Below are 16,764 nucleotides of genomic sequence, written 5' to 3' on the forward strand. Positions count from 1 at the left end.
TTTCATATATTTCACTTCTGCTGGAAATGAAGCCATGACCCTAAATTTATCACTCTATCTTACTCTACTTTCCTCTATTAATATGACTATCAGTACAACAGAATGATTGGCTACCTTATTTGAAAGTTGGCTTCATCCTGTGTAATGCTTGGGCTATGTATCACCAATTGTAAAGGCTTTAAGCCCAGTGACAGAGAGATTGCCCTTTCTTGACATACTCTGCCTGTAAGTTGAAATCCTCATAAAAGTTCTCTTGCACTGGCAGGTGGTACTCAGATTTCACTGATTTTAATCATGTGCATGGCTAAACCACATGCATAATCTAAAAACTGATAATTCCAGTATCCATGGAGAAAAGTAATTACAGCTCTTGCATTAACACAGCAATGTGTGAAAGAGAGTGAACTAGAAGCATAACCCTAACACCAGTTGGATTTGGCTGAGGAGAAGGAGCTGTGGGAAGAAGGGAAACTGTGGTCAGAACACTTTGTATGAAATCAATCCTGAAAGATCTAAAGAAAGAAGTGATAAAGCATTCCCACCATACCCCCTTCCCCCAAAACAAAAATAAATTAAAAACTGTGGGGTTGTGTCACACATCACTATTCTCAGCCCTTGGGAGGTAGAGTTGAGCTATTTTCTGTGTGCTTGAAGCCAGTCTGGTCTCAAAAATGAGTTCCAGGACAGTCTGCAAAGATACATAGTACACATTTTGCCAAACAATGAAAATCAACAGTAAAATGAAATAAAATAAAAAGACAAGGAACAGAACTCTCTGATTCTAAGTGATTCGTTTCTTTATATCCAACCGCAGTCAGCTAGCAATGACCCTGTGATGACCCAGGTGAGGATATATAGGGTATTGAGTTTAGGCAAAGTGGGCTCCAGCTGTATGCTTATGAAAAGCCATCATCAATAGTTGGTAGACTTTCCAGTGAATGCAGCATCTCTCAGTCCTCTCCGAATGGCCCAGGTTCAGCAAAGAGGAATATAATCCCACAATTCCAATGCAAACCATATACAAATTACACTGTCCATTGATTTACCCTCACGAGAGGAGAGGAGAGGTATTAATTTGTAAAAGAAGGCAGCAGGAGCCACAAGTATGATGAGGATGTTGATGAATAACAACTCTAGTCCCCTAAAAACAAGTACAATATATACTAAAATGGTTCATTCATATTCCTCAGCGACAATACCATACCCACTGAGATGATGTAACTTGGATATCTATCATTCAAGAATGTTTGTCTTCCTGACAGAAAACACACTTTCTGGAAGATCAACACCCACAAATATGTTGTGGCACGTGTTGGAAGGAGGTAAAGGAGCCATGGAGAGTAACAGAGAACAAGGGAGTACAATGCTAAAATTCATAAGGCCAGTACACATGTTTGAGAGAATCCAAATATGATGTGCTACGTGCCGGCTGCCATGCTACTTTGCTTTTCATTTTCACGACTTTGCTTTAGTTACCTCAACAAGATACCAAGATGGACACAATCATATGATGTATTTTTCAAGGTCCTGTTTGTTCTTTGTGTTTCCTAGTGAGAAAGTAAAACCAATTTTCACTTGAAGAATTGTAGGAAGCTCTTATTTTGAGAAAGCACAGCCTTATATGAAAAGGAAAACACCGCCCAGGTTTAGATTCCTATGGAGAGTGAAGGTAAAGAAAAAGAAACTAAGAGAGAAGAAATGTGAGTTTACAGACAAAGGAAAAGGGAAAAAAGGAGAATACACTATGATCAGTTCCTCACATTGGCCTTCAAACCCATCATACTAGGGAGGCCAACATAAATTGATCTGTTTGAATTCCAACCCTGCTTTATTACAGAGAGTGTTCAAGGACAGTCTACTAAGAAAAGACTAAATGTTTGTCTCAAATGACAAGAATAATAATAATGATGATAATAGTAATAATAAGTATAAATGAAATGCTTCTGTATTGATTTTATGCAAGAGTATTTTGTCTGCAGGTATGCCATTTCACCAGAAGAGGGCACTACATGCCACCAGGTGACCTCTGCAATTTATAGATACTCTATGCTCATGGGCCCTATTCTTTAATATGTGTGTGTGTGTGTGTGTGTTTGTGAATGTGTGTGTGTGTGTGTGTGTGCATGCGTCTGTCTGTGTGTGTGTGTAAATTGGTAGGAGACTGGGCACTTGTATGATACAGCAGCAGACAATGGGATGGGGTGTGGAGGCAGAAAGCATACAAAGCCTGTTTGCTTGTGGGACTAGCAATACAAGCTCCATGCCTACCAGGTCTCTGATGTTACTTATGAAATAAAGAAAGGTGGACAAAGAAAGACTCACTTTGGAATCAGAATCTGTGTTTCTTCACATACTAACCCAAGTTCAAACAAGCACCACTACTTGTTTGTTCTGTGTAAGCTTACACTACTAGACTATTTCAGCTTTCCAGCCATTCATGAAGTTTCATCTGATCCCCAGGCCAAGTTCCCTTCGATCTTCTTCATTTATTTTTGATTTACACCTGTATGAAGGCCAGGTTAATTATTTTAACTCTAGTTATTTTTGATTGTGTAGGGAGGTCAGAGGATCTGGATTTCCAGGAGTGCGCAGACATAAAGAAAAAGGGGTAAGTAATTGAAAAATTAAATTGCTAGATAGCAAGACTTGAAAGGCGAAATTACTGGGCAGTGGCAATGAGAGCTTTTATCAACAGCATTCAGGAAGCTGTGTGGGTTTGAGTTCAATGGAGCCTCAGGTCAGTAAAAGCTGCATAGTGAAGACTCATGATGAAAGAGCAAAAGAAAATTAGAAGAAGAAGAAGAAGTAAAAGAGAAGAAGATGACGAGAAAGATAAAGAACAAAAAGAAGTACAAGAGGGAGAAGAAAAAGGAAAAGAAGAAGTTGATGTGGTAGAAGAAAGAAAGCAAGGAAAAAAGAAGAAAACCCAGTATGGAGCAGAAAATATCCCCACATGCCTGTAATGTAACCACTCTGGTGGCAGGAGGACCAATGAGTAAATGGCCAGCCTGGTCTACAGACTGAGTCCTGGGAGAGTCAAAGCAACACAGAAAAATCATGTCTTGAAAAATTGAAAACTATCTTTTTGCACTAAATCTAACTATAAATCTGAACATATTCATGCTCAAACTGAGTAGGCCTATTGGAAGGGTGGCAGACGAGATGCACACACACACACACACTCTCTCTCCTTCTCTCTCTCTCTCTCTCTCTCTCTCTCTCTCTCTCTCTCTCTCTCCCACACACACACACACACACACACACACACACACACAGACACACTCAATGATAAAGCCAAAAATAAACAAATGACAATAGTTCAGTGAAAATCTAGAGAGGGACAAGAGGACTAACAGGATTTCAATGATTTTAAAATTCACAATGTATCCATAATTACAAGTAGAAGAGAATTAGGGCCAAGCTTTGTTAAGCCCTGCAGCAAGAAAGGTCCCCTTTGCTCTTTGACGGAGCTGGACTTTCATCCATGGCTTGGCCAATCTATGCAGTATAGTGAGAACAACAACATTAGTAGAGGTAAACTAATTTGAAGTAGCTCAATCCTTTCATATCTGTTCTCAGAAAGAAGACCTGCACCATGTAGTAGAGCACAGATAAAGGGACACGACCTGTCTTTAAAAAATAAAAAACAAATGAAAATAAAAAGCAAACAAAACAAACTTTAATCTTCCTCAAAAACCTGAAAATAACTGAATTCCTATCAGCCATGTAGGCTTTCCCTACTCAAACAATGTTTACCTGGAAAGCATGGCACGTGCATATCTGAGTATTCCAGTGGAGATTGGTACACAGTGTTTCTGAGGTGGAGGCAGAGGCAGAGGCAGAGAGACAGGTTGATTTCTGACTTTCACTACTGCCTGGCTTACACAATGAGTTTCAAGACAGCTCTCAAGGTACAAAGACAAAACCAGTTTCAAAAAGAAATGAAAGGAAGAAGGAAGGAAGGGAGAGACAGTGGAGGAAATGTAAATATGGAGACAGTTAATACAAAACAACAAACTAAAAAACAAAAACAAAAACAAACAAACATCAAGACAAAAATTTCACAGAGTCCCTAAGGCAGAACACCAACTGAATCCTGAGTATGGTTCTGCTACTATAGTTCTCAGGTCTCATGTACGCAAAAATAAATAACAAAATTCCAACTTTTAGCCACAGATGATGAATCAAGCCTCTATTCAAAAAACTGAAAGTGGAGATTTGTCAGCTCACCAGGACTTCAGCCTGAGTTCTAGAAAAGAAATGGGTATACAGAGAAATGCTGAAAAAAAAAATAAGACAGAAAGTCTTTCAACTATTAAGACATCTCCCAGGCCCTTTCTGGTTTGTGTGTTTTTGTTTTTGTTTTTATTTTTTTAAGTTTCATATATTTGACTTCTGCTGGAAATGAAGCCATGTCCCTAAATTTATCACTCTATCTTTCTCTAATTTCCTCTATTAATATGACTATCAGTACAACAGAATGATTGGCTACCTTATTTGAAAGTTGGCTTGATCCTGTGTAATGCTTTGTTTATTTACCACCAACTGTAAAGGATATAAACCCAGTGACAGAGAGATTGCCCTTTCTTGCCATACTCTGCCTGTAAGTTGATATCCTCGTAAAAGTTCTCTTGCACTGGCAGGTGGTACTCAGATTTCACTGATTTCAATCATGTGCATGGCTAAACCACATGCATAATCTAAAAACTGATAATTCCAGGATCCATGGAGAAAAGTAATTACACCTGAGGCACTAGCAGACCAATGTGTGAAAAAGAGAGAACTAGAAGCATAACCCTAACACCAGTTGGTTTGGCTGATGAGAAGGAGCTGTGGGAAGAAGGGAAACTCTGGTCAGAACACTTTGTATGAAATCAATCCTGAAGGATCTAAAGAAAGAACTGATAAAGCATTCCCACCATACTCCCTTCCCCCAAAACAAAAATAAATTAAAAACTGTGGGGTTGTGTCACACATCACTATTCTCAGCCCTTGGGAGGCAGAGCTGAGCTATTTTCTGTGTGCTTGAAGCCAGTCTGGTCTCAAAAGTGAGTTCCAGGATAGTCTGCAAAGATGCATAGTATACATTTTGCCAAAAAATGAAAATCAACAGTAAAATGAAATAAAATAAAAAGACAAGGAACAGAACTCTCTGATTCTAAGTGATTCGTTTCTTTATATCCAACAGCAATCAGCTAGCAATGACCCTGTGATGACCCAGGTGAGGATATATAGGGTATTGAGTTTAGGCAAAGTGTGCTCCAGCTGTATGTTTATGAAAAGCCATCATCAATAGTTGGTAGACTTTCCAGTGAATGCAGCATCTCTCAGTCCTCTCCGAATGGCCCAGGTTCAGCAAAGAGGAATATAATCCCACAATTCCAGAGCAAACCATATCCAAATTACACTGTCCATTGATTTACCCTCACGAGAGGAGAGGACAGGGATTAATTTGTAAAAGGAAAGCAGCAGGAGCCACAAGTATGATGAGGATATTGATGAATAACAACTCTGGTCCCCTAAAAACAAGTACAATATATACTAAAATGGTTCATTCATATACCTCAGCGACAATAACTTACCCACTGAAATGATGTAACTTGGATATCTATCATTCAAGAATGTTTGTCTTCCTGACAGACAACACACTTTATGGAAGATCAACTCTCACAAATATGTTGTGGCACGTGTTGGAAGGAGGTAAAGGAGCCATGGAGAGTAACAGAGAACAAGGGAGTACAATGCTAAAATTCATAAGGCTAGCACAGATGTTTGAGAGAATCCAAAAATGATGGGCTCGTGTGTGCTGCCCTGCCTCTTTGGTTTCCATTTCCACGTCTTTGCTTTAGTTACCTCAACAAGATACCAAGATGGACAAAATCATATGATGCACTTTTCAAGGTCCTTTTTGTTCTTTGTGTTTCCTAGTGACAAAGTAAAACCAATTTTCACTTGAAGAATTGTAGGAAACTCTTATACTGAGAAAGCACAGTCTTATATGAAAAGGAAAACACCGCCCAGGTTTAGATTCCTATGGAGAGTGAAGGTAAAGAAAAAGAAACTAAGAGAGAAGAAATGTGAGTTTACAGACAAAGGAAAAGGGAAAAAAGGAGAACACACTATGTTCTGTTCCTGACATTGGCCTTCAATCCCATCAACACTAGGGAGGCAAACATAAATTGATCTGTTTGAATTCCAAGCCTGCTTTATTACAGAGAGTGTTCAAGGACAGTCTCCTAAGAAAAGACTGAATGATTGTCTCAAAAATAATCAGAATGATAATAATGATGATAATAGTAATAAAAAGTATAAATGAAATGCTTCTGTATTGATTTTATGCAAGAGTATTCTGTCTGCAGGTATGCCCTTTCACCAGAAGAGGGCACTACATGCCACCAAGTGACCTCTGCAATTTATAGATACTCTATGCTCCTGGGCCCTATTCTTTAATATATGTGTGTGTGTGTGTGTGTGTGTGTGTGTGTGTTTGTGTTTGTGTGCATGCGTGTGTCTGTGTGTGTAAATTGGTAGAAGACTGGGCACTTGTATGATACAGCAGCAGACAATGGGATGGGGTGTGGAGGCAGAAAGCATACAAAGCCTGTTTGCCAACCAGGCCTCTGATTTTACTTATGAAATAAAGAAAGGTGGACAAAGAAAGACTCACTTTGGAATCAGAATCTGTGTTTCTTCACATACTAACCCAAGTTCAAACAAGCACCACTACTTGTTTGTTCTGTGTAAGCTTACACTACTAGACTATTTCAGCTTTCCAGCCATTCATGAAGTTTCATCTGATCCCCAGGCCAAGTTCCCTTCGATCTTCTTCATTTATTTTTGATTTACACCTGTATGAAGGCCAGGTTAATTATTTTAACTCTAGTTATTTTTGATTGTGTAGGGAGGTCGGAGGATCTGGATTTCCAGGAGTGTGCAGACATTAAGACAAAGGGGTAGGTAATTGAAAAATTAAATTGCTAGATACCAAGACTTGAAAAGTGATATTACTGGGCAGTGGCCAATGAGACCTTTTTATCTACAGCACTCAGGAAGCTGTGTGGGTTTGAGTTCAATGGAGCCAGAGGTCAGTTAAAGCTGCATAGTGAAGCCTCATGATGAAAGAGCAAAAGAAAATTAGAAGAAGAAGAAGAAGTAAAAGAGAAGAAGAGGATGAGAAAGTTAAAGAACAAAAAGAAGTAGAAGAGGAAGAAGAAGAAAGAAAGTAAGAAGTTGATATGGCAGAAGAAAGAAAGCAAGGAAGAAAGAACAAAACCCAGTATAAGCAGGAAATATCCCCACATGTCTGTAATGTAACCATTCTGGCGGGAGGAAGACCTATGAGTTCATGGCCAGCCTGGTCTACAGACTGAGTCCTGGGAAAGTCAAAGCAACACAGAAAAATCATGTCTTGAAAAATTGAAAACTATCTTTTTGCACTAAATCTAACTATAAATCTGAACATATTCATGCTCAAACTGAGTAGGCCCGTGGTAGGTAGGCAGATGAGATGCACACACACACACACACACACACACACACACACACACACTCAATGATAAAGCCAAAAATAAACAAATGACAATAGTTCAGTAAAAATACAGAGAGTGATAAGAGGACTAACAGGATTTCAATGATTTTAAAATTGACAATGTATCCATAATTACAAGGACAAGAGAATTAGGGCCAAGCTGTGTTAAGCCCTGCAGCAAGAAAGGTCCCCTTTGCTCTTTGACAGGGCTGGACTTTCATGCATGGCTTGGCCAATCTATGCTGTATAGTGAGAACAACAACATTAGTAGAGGTAAACTAATTTGAAGTAGCTCAATGCTTTCATATCTGTTCTCAGAAAGAAGACCAGCACCATGTAGAGGAGCACAGATAAAGGGACACGACCTGTCTTAAAAAAAAAAAAAAAACAAGTGAAAATATAAAGTAAACAAAAGAAAGTTTATTTTTCCTCATAAACCTTAAAATAACTGAATTCCTAACAGCCATGTAGGCTTTCCCTCCTCAACCAATGTTTAACTGGAAAGCATGGCACATGCATATCTGAGTATTCCAGTGGAGATTGGTACACAGTGTTTCTGAGGTGGAGGCAGAAGCAGAGGCAGAGAGACAGGTTGATTTCTGACTTTCACTTCTGCGTGGCTTACAAAATTTGTTTCAATACAGCTCTCAAGGTACAAAGACAAAACCAGTTTCAAAAAGAAATGAAAGGAAGAAGGAAGGAAGGGAGAGACAGTGGAGGAAATATGAATATGGAGACAGTTAATACAAAAAAACAAACTAAAAATCAAAAACAACAACAAACAAACATCAAGACAACAATTTCACACAGTCCCTAAGGAAGAACACCAACTGATTCCTGAGTCTTGTTCTGCTACTATAGTTCTCAGGTCTCATGTACGCAAAAATAAATAACAAAATTCCAACTTTTAGCCACAGATGATGAATCAAGCCTCTATTCTCAAAAAACTGAAAGTGGAGATTTGTCAGCTCACCAGGACTTCAGCCTGTGTTGTAGAAAAGAAATGGGTATACAGAGAAATGCTGAAAAAAAATAAGACAGAAAGTCTTTCAACTACTAAGACATCTCCCAGGCCCTTTCTGGTTTGTTTGTTTTTGTTTTTGTTTTTATTTTTTTAAGTTTCATATATTTGACTTCTGCTGGAAATGAAGCCATATCCCTAAATTTATCACTCTATCTTTCTCTAATTTCCTCTATTAATATGACTATCAGTACAACAGAATGATTGGCTACCTTATTTGAAAGTTGGCTTGATCCTGTGTAATGCTTTGTTTATGTACCACCAATTGTAAAGGATATAAACCCAGTGACAGAGAGATTGCCCTTTCTTGACATACTCTGCCTGTAAGTTGAAATCCTCGTAAAAGTTCTTTTGCACTGGCAGGTGGTACTCAGATTTCACTGATTTTAATCATGTGCATGGCTAAACCACATGCAGAATCTAAAAACTGATAATTCCAGGATCCATGGAGAAAAGTAATTACACCTGAGGCACTAACAGACCAATGTGTGAAAAAGAGAGAACTAGAAGCATAACCCTAACACCAGTTGGTTTGGCTGATGAGAAGGAGCTGTGGGAAGAAGGGAAACTCTGGTCAGAACACTTTGTATGAAATCAATCCTGAAGGATCTAAAGAAAGAACTGATAAAGCATTCCCACCATACCCCCTTCCCCAAAAACAAAAATAAAATAAAAACTGTGGGGTTGTGTCACACATCATTATTCTCAGCCCTTGGGAGGCAGAGCTGAGCTATTTTCTGTGTGCTTGAAGCCATTCTGGTCTCAAAAGTGAGTTCCAGGATAGTCTGCAATGATGCATAGTATACATTTTGCCAAAAAATGAAAATTAACAGTAAAATGAAATAAAATAAAAAGACAAGGAGCAGAACTCTCTGATTCTAAGTGATTCGTTTCTTTATATCCAACCGCAATCAGCTAGCAATGACCCTGTGATGACCCAGGTGAGGATATATAGGGTATTGAGTTTAGGCAAAGTGTGCTCCAGCTGTATGTTTATGAAAAGCCATCATCAATAGTTGGTAGACTTTCCAGTGAATGCAGCATCTCTCAGTCCTCTCCGAATGGCCCAGGTTCAGCAAAGAGGAATATAATCCCACAATTCCAAAGCAAACCATATCTAAATTACACTGTCCATTGATTTACCCTCACGAGAGGAGAGGACAGGGATTAATTTGTAAAAGGAAAGCAGCAGGAGCCACAAGTATGATGAGGATATTGATGAATAACAACTCTGGTCGCCTAAAAACAAGTACAATATATACTAAAATGGTTCATTCATATTCCTCAGCGAAAATAACTTACCCACTGAGATGATGTAACTTGGATATCTATCATTCAAGAATGTTTGTCTTCCTGACAGACAACACACTTTATGGAAGATCAACTCTCACAAATATGTTGTGACACGTGATGGAAGGAGGTAAAGGAGCCATGGAGAGTAACAGAGAACAAGGGAGTACAATGCTAAAATTCATAAGGCCAGCACACATGTTTGAGAGAATCCAAAAATGATGTGCTACGTGCCGGCTGCCCTGCTACTTTGCTTTTCATGTCCACGTCTTTGCTTTAGTTACCTCAACAAGATACCAAGATGGACACAATCATATGATGTATTTTTCAAGGTCCTGTTTGTACTTTGTGTTTCCTAGTGAGAAAGTAAAACCAATTTTCATTTGAAGAATTGTAGGAAGCTCTTATTTTGAGAAAGCACAGCCTTATATGAAAAGGAAAACATCGCCCAGGTTTAGATTCCTATGGAGAGTGAAGGCAAAGAAAAAGAAACTAAGAGAGGAGAAATGTGAGTTTACAGACAAAGGAAAAGGGAAAAAAGGAGAACACACTATGTTCTGTTCCTGACATTGGCCTTCAATCCCATCAACACTAGGGAGGCAAACATAAATTGATCTGTTTGAATTCCAAGACTGCTTTATTACAGAGAGTGTTCAAGGACAGTCTCCTAAGAAAAGACTGAATGATTGTCTCAAAAATAATCAGAATGATAATAATGATGATAATAGTAATAATAAGTATAAATGAAATGCTTCTGTATTGATTTTATGCAGGAGTATTTTGTCTGCAGGTTTGCCATTTCACCAGAAGAGGGCACTACATGCCACCAAGTGACCTCTGCAATTTATAGATAATCTATGCTCCTGGGCCCTATTCTTTAAGATGTGTGTGTGTGTGTGTGTCTGTGAATGTGTGTGTGTGTGTGTGTGCATGCGTCTGTCTGTGTGTGTGTGTGAATTGTAGAAGACTGGGCACTTGTATGATACAGCAGCAGACAATGGGATGGGGTGTGGAGGCAGAATGTATACAAAGCCTGTTTGCTTGTGGCACTGGCAATACAAGCTTAATGCCAACCAGGTCTCTGATGTTACTTATGAAATAAAGAAAGGTGGACAAAGAAAGACTCACTTTGGAATCAGAATCTGTGTTTCTTCACATACTAACACAAGTTCAAACAAGCACCACTACTTGTTTGTTCTGTGTAAGCTTACACTACTAGAATAGTTCAGCTTTCCAGCAATTCATGAAGATTCATCTGATCCCCAGGCCAAGTTCGCTTCGATCTTCTTCATTTATTTTTTATTTACACCTATTTGAAGGCCAGGTTAATTATTTTAACTCTAGTTATTTTTGATTGTGTAGGGAGGTCGGAGGATCTGGATTTCCAGGAGTGCGCAGACATAAAGACGAAGGGGTAAGTAATTGAAAAATTAAATTGCTAGATAGCAAGACATGAAAGGCGAAATTACTGGGCAGTGGCAATGAGAGCTTTTATCAACAGCACTCAGGAAGCTGTGTGGGTTTATGTTCAATGGAGCCTCAGGTCAGTAAAAGCTGTATAGTGAAGAATCATGATGAAAGAGCAAAAGAAACTTAGAAGAAGAAGTAAAAGAGAAGAAGATGACGAGAAAGATAAAGAACAAAAAGAAGTAGAAGAGGGAGAAGAAGAAGGAAAGGAAGACATTGAAGTGGTAGAAGAAAGAAAGCAAGGAAGAAAGGAAGAAAGAAAACCCAGTATGTAGCAGGAAATATCCCCACATGCCTGTAATGTAACCATTCTTTTGGCACGAGGACATATGAATTCATGGCCAGCCTGGTCTACAGACTGAGTCCTGGGAGAGTCAAAGCAACACAGAAAAATCATGTCTTGAAAAATTGAAAACTCTCTTTTTGCACTAATCTAACTATAAATCTGAACATATTCATGCTCAAACTGAGTAGGCCCGTTGGAAGGGTGGCAGACGAGATGCACACACACACACACACACACACACACACACACACACACACACTCAATGATAAAGCCAAAATTAAACAAATGATGGCAATATTTCAGTGAAAATCTAGAGAGGGACAAGAGGACTAACAGGATTTCAATGATTTTAAAATTCACAATGTATCCATAATTACAAGTAGAAGAGAATTAGGGCCAAGCTTTGTTAAGCCCTGCAGCAAGAAAGGTCCCCTTTGCTCATTGACAGGGCTGGACTTTCATCCATGGCTTGGCCAATCTATGCTGTATATTGAGAACAACAACATTAGTAGAGGTAAACTAATTTGAAGTAGCCCAATGCTTTCATATCTGTTCTCAGAAAGAAGACCTGCACCATGTAGTGGAGCACAGATAAAGGGACACGACCTGTCTTTAAAAAATAAAAAAAAAAAAAAATGAAAATAAAAAGCAAACAAAACAAACTTTAATTTTTCACAAAAACCTGAAAATAACTGAATTCCTATCAGCCATGTAGGCTTTCCCTCCTCAACCAATGTTTAACTGGAAAGCATGGCACATGCATATATGAGTATTCCAGTGGAGATTGGTACACAGTGTTTCTGAGGTGGAGGCAGAGGCAGAAGCAGAGAGACAGGTTGATTTCTGACTTTCACTTCTGCCTGGCCTACAAAATGAGTTTCAAGACAGCTCTCAAGGTACAAAGACAAAACCAGTTTCAAAATAAATGAAAGGAAGAAGGAAGGAAGGGAGAGACAGTGGAGGAAATGTAAATATGGAGACAGTTAATACAAAAAACAAACCAAAAAACAAAAACAAAAACAACAAACATCAAGACATAAATTTCACACATTCCCTAAGGCAGAACACCAACTGTTTCCTGAGTACGGTTCTGCTAGTATAGTTCTCAGGTCTCATGTACTCAAAAATAAATAACAAAATTCCAACTTTTAGCCACAGATGATGAATCAAGCCTCTATTCTCAAAAAACTGAAAGTGGAGATTTGTAAGCTCACCAGACCTTCAGCCTGAGTCTAGAAAAGAAATGGGTATACAGAGAAATGCTGAAAAAAAAAAGACAGAAAGTCTTTCAACTACTAAGACATCTCCCAGGCCCTTTCTGGTTTGTTTGTTTTTATTTTTTTAAGTTTCATATATTTGACTTCTGCTGGAAATGAAGCCATGTCCCTAAATTTATCACTCTATCTTTCTCTAATTTCCTCTATTAATATGACTATCAGTACAACAGAATGATTGGCTACCTTATTTGAAAGTTGGCTTGATCCTGTGTAATGCTTTGTTTATGTACCACCAATTGTAAAGGATATAAACCCAGTGACAGAGAGCTTGCCCTTTCTTGACATACTCTGCCTATAAGTTGAAATCCTCGTAAAAGTTCTTTTGCACTGGCAAGTGGTACTCAGATTTCACTGATTTTAATCATGTGCATGGCTAAACCACATGCATAATCTAAAAACTGATAATTCCAGGATCCATGGAGAAAAGTAATTACACCTGAGGCACTAACAGACCAATGTGTGAAAAAGAGAGAACTAGAAGCATAACCCTAACACCAGTTGGTTTGGCTGAGGAGAAGGAGCTGTGGGAAGAAGGGAAACTGTGGTCAGAACACTTTGTATGAAATCAATCCTGAAGGATCCAAAGAAAGAACTGATAAAGCATTCCCACCATACCCCCCTTCCCCAAAAACAAAAATTAAATAAAAACTGTGGGGTTGTGTCACACTTCATTATTCTCAGCCCTTGGGAGGCAGAGCTGAGCTATTTTCTGTGTGCTTGAAGCCATTCTGGTCTCAAAAGTGATTTCCAGGATAGTCTGCAAAGATGCATGGTATACATTTTGCCAAACAATGAAAATCAACGGTAAAATGAAATAAAATAAAAAGACAAGGGAGCAGAACTCTCTGACTCTAAGTGATTCTTTTCTTTATATCCAACCGCAATCAGCTAGCAATGACCCTGTGATGACCCAGGTGAGGATATATAGGGTATTGAGTTTAGGCAAAGTGGGCTCCAGCTGTATGCTTATGAAAAGCCATCATCAATACTTTGTAGACTATCCATTGAATGCAGCATCTCTCAGTCCTCCCCGAATGGCCAAGGTTCAGAAAACAGGAATATAATCCCACAATTCCAAAGCAAACCATATCCAAATTGCACTGTCCATTGGTTTACCCTCAAGAGAGGAGAGGACAGGCATTAATTTTCTGGAAGATCAACTATCACAGATATCTTGTGGCACGTGTTGGAAGGGGGTATAGGAGCCATGGAGAGTAAGAGAGAGCAAGGGAGTACAATGCTAAAATTCATTAAGGCCAGCACAGATGTTTGAGAGAATCCAAAAATGATGGGCCACATGCCTGCTGCCCTGCCTACTTTGGTTTTCATTTCCACGTCTTTGCTTTAGTTACCTCAACAAGATACCAAGATGGACACAATCATATGATGTACTTTTCAAGGTCTTTTTGTTCTTCGTGTATCCTAGTGACAAAGTAAAACCAATTTTCACTTGAAGAATTGTAGGAAGCTCTTATATTGAGAAAGCACATTCTTATATGAAAAGGAAAACACCGCCCAGGTTTAGATTCCTATGGAGAGGGAAGGGAAAGAAAAAGAATATAAGAGAGAAGAAATGTGAGTTTACAGACAAAGAAAAGGGAAAAAAGGAGAACACACTATGTTCTGTTCCTGACATTGGCCTTCAATCCCATCAACACTAGGGAGGCCAACATAAATTGATCTGTTTGAATTCCAAGCCTGCTTTATTACAGAGAGTGTTCAAGGACAGTCTCCTAAGAAAAGACTGAATGATTGTCTCAAAAATAATCAGAATGATAATAATGATGATAATAGTAATAAAAAGTATAAATGAAATGCTTCTGTATTGATTTTATGCACGAGTATTCTGTCTGCAGGTATGCCCTTTCACCAGAAGAGGGCACTACATGCCACCAAGTGACCTCTGCAATTTATAGATAGTCTATGCTCCTGGGCCCTATTCTTTAATATGTGTGTGTGTGTGTTTGTGAATGTGTGTGTGTGTGTGTATGTGTGTGTGTGTGTGTGTGTGTGTGTGTGTGTGTATGTGCATGCATGTGTCTGTGTGTGTAAATTTGTAGTAGACTGGGCATATGTATGATACAGCAGGAGACAATAGGATGGGGTGTGGAGGCAGAATGCATACAAAGCCTGTTTGCTTGTGGGACTGGCAATACAAGCTCCATGCCAACCAGGTCTCTGATTTTACTTATGAAATAAAGAAAGGTGTTAAAGAAAGACTCACGTTGGAATCAGAATCTGTGTTTCTTCAAATACTAACCTAAGTTCAAATAATCAGCACTACTTGTTTGTTCTTTGTTAGCATACACCTCTAGACTAGTTCAGCTTTCCAGCAATCCATGAAGTTTCATCTGATCCCCAGGCCAAGTTCCCTTCGATCTTCTTCATTTATTTTTGATTTACTCCTATTTGAAGGCCAGGTTATTTATTTTAACTCTAGTTATTTTTTGATTGTGTAGGGAGGTCGGAGGATCTGGATTCCCAGGAGAGCGCAGACATAAAGACAAAGGCGTAAGTAATTGAAAAATTAAATTCCTAGATAGCAAGATTTGAAAGGCGAAATTCCTGGGCAGTAGCCATGAGAACTTTTATCAACAGCACTCAGGAAGCTGTGTGGGTTTGAGTTCAATGAAGCCTCAGGTCAGTAAAAGCTGCATAGTGAAGCCTCATGATGAAAGAGCAAAAGAAACTTAGAAGAAGAAGTAGTAAAAGAGTAGAAGATGACGAGAAAGATAAAGAACAAAAAGAAGTAGAAGAGGTAGAAGAAGAATTAAAAGAAGAAGTTGATGTGGTAGAAGAAAGAAAGCAAGGAAGAAAGAAGAAAACCCAGTATGGAGAAGGAAATATCCCCACATGCCTGTAATGTAACCACTCTGGTGGCAGGAGGATCTATGAGTTCATGGCCAGCCTGGTCTACAGACTGAGTCCTGGGAAAGTCAAAGCAACACAGAAAAATCATGTCTTGAAAAATTGAAAACTATCTTTTTGCACTAAATCTAACTACAAATCTGAACATATTCATGCTCAAACTGAGTAGGCCCGTTGGTAGCGAGGCAGATGAGATGATCACACACACACACACACACACACACACACACACACATACACACACACACACTCAAAGATAAAGCCAAAAATAAACAAATGACAATAGTTCAGTGAAAATCTAGAGAGGGACAAGAGGACTAACAGGATTTCAATGATTTTAAAATTCACAATGTATCCATAATTACAAGTAGAAGAGAATTAGGGCCAAGCTTTGTTAAGCCTTGCAGCAAGAAAGGTCCCATTTGTTCTTTGACAGGGCTGGACTTTCATGAATGGCTTGGCCAATCTCTGCTGTATAGTGAGAACAACAACATTAGTAGAGGTAAACTAATTTGAAGTAGCTCAATGCTTTCATATCTGTTCTCAGAAAGAAGAGAGCACCATGTAGAGGAGCACAGATAAAGGGACACTAGCTGTCTTTAAAAAGAAGAGAAAAAGAAAAAAAAAAACCACAAGTGAAAATATAAAGTAAACAAAACAAAGTTTATTTTTCCTCATAAACCTGAAAATAACTGAATTCCTATCAGCCATGTAGGCTTTCCCTCCTCAACCAATGTTTAACTGGAAAGCATGGCACATGCATATATGAGTATTCCAGCAGAGATTGGTACACAGTGGTTCTGAGGAAGAAGCAGAGGCAGAGGCAGAGGCAGAGGCAGAGAGACAGATTGATTTCTGACTTTCACTTCTGCCTGGCCTACAAAATGAGTTTCAAGACAGCTCTCAAGGTACAAAGACAAAACCAGTTTCCAAAATAAATGAAAGGAAGAAGGAAGGAAGGGAGAGACAGTGGAGGAAATGTAAATATGGAGACAGTTAATACAAAAAACAAACCAAAAAACAAAAA

The 16,764-nt window shown here is 38.8% G+C and overlaps 1 pseudogene; it reads right to left on the bottom strand.

Annotated features, from left to right (window-relative positions):
* Window positions 1–16,764, bottom strand: part of LOC127235933 (sodium- and chloride-dependent transporter XTRP3A-like) — a 205,519-nt pseudogene that overhangs the window by 115,561 nt on the left and 73,194 nt on the right.

Source organism: Phodopus roborovskii, unplaced genomic scaffold, assembly GCF_943737965.1.
Source record: "Phodopus roborovskii unplaced genomic scaffold, PHOROB, whole genome shotgun sequence".
Taxonomy (NCBI): domain Eukaryota; kingdom Metazoa; phylum Chordata; class Mammalia; order Rodentia; family Cricetidae; genus Phodopus; species Phodopus roborovskii.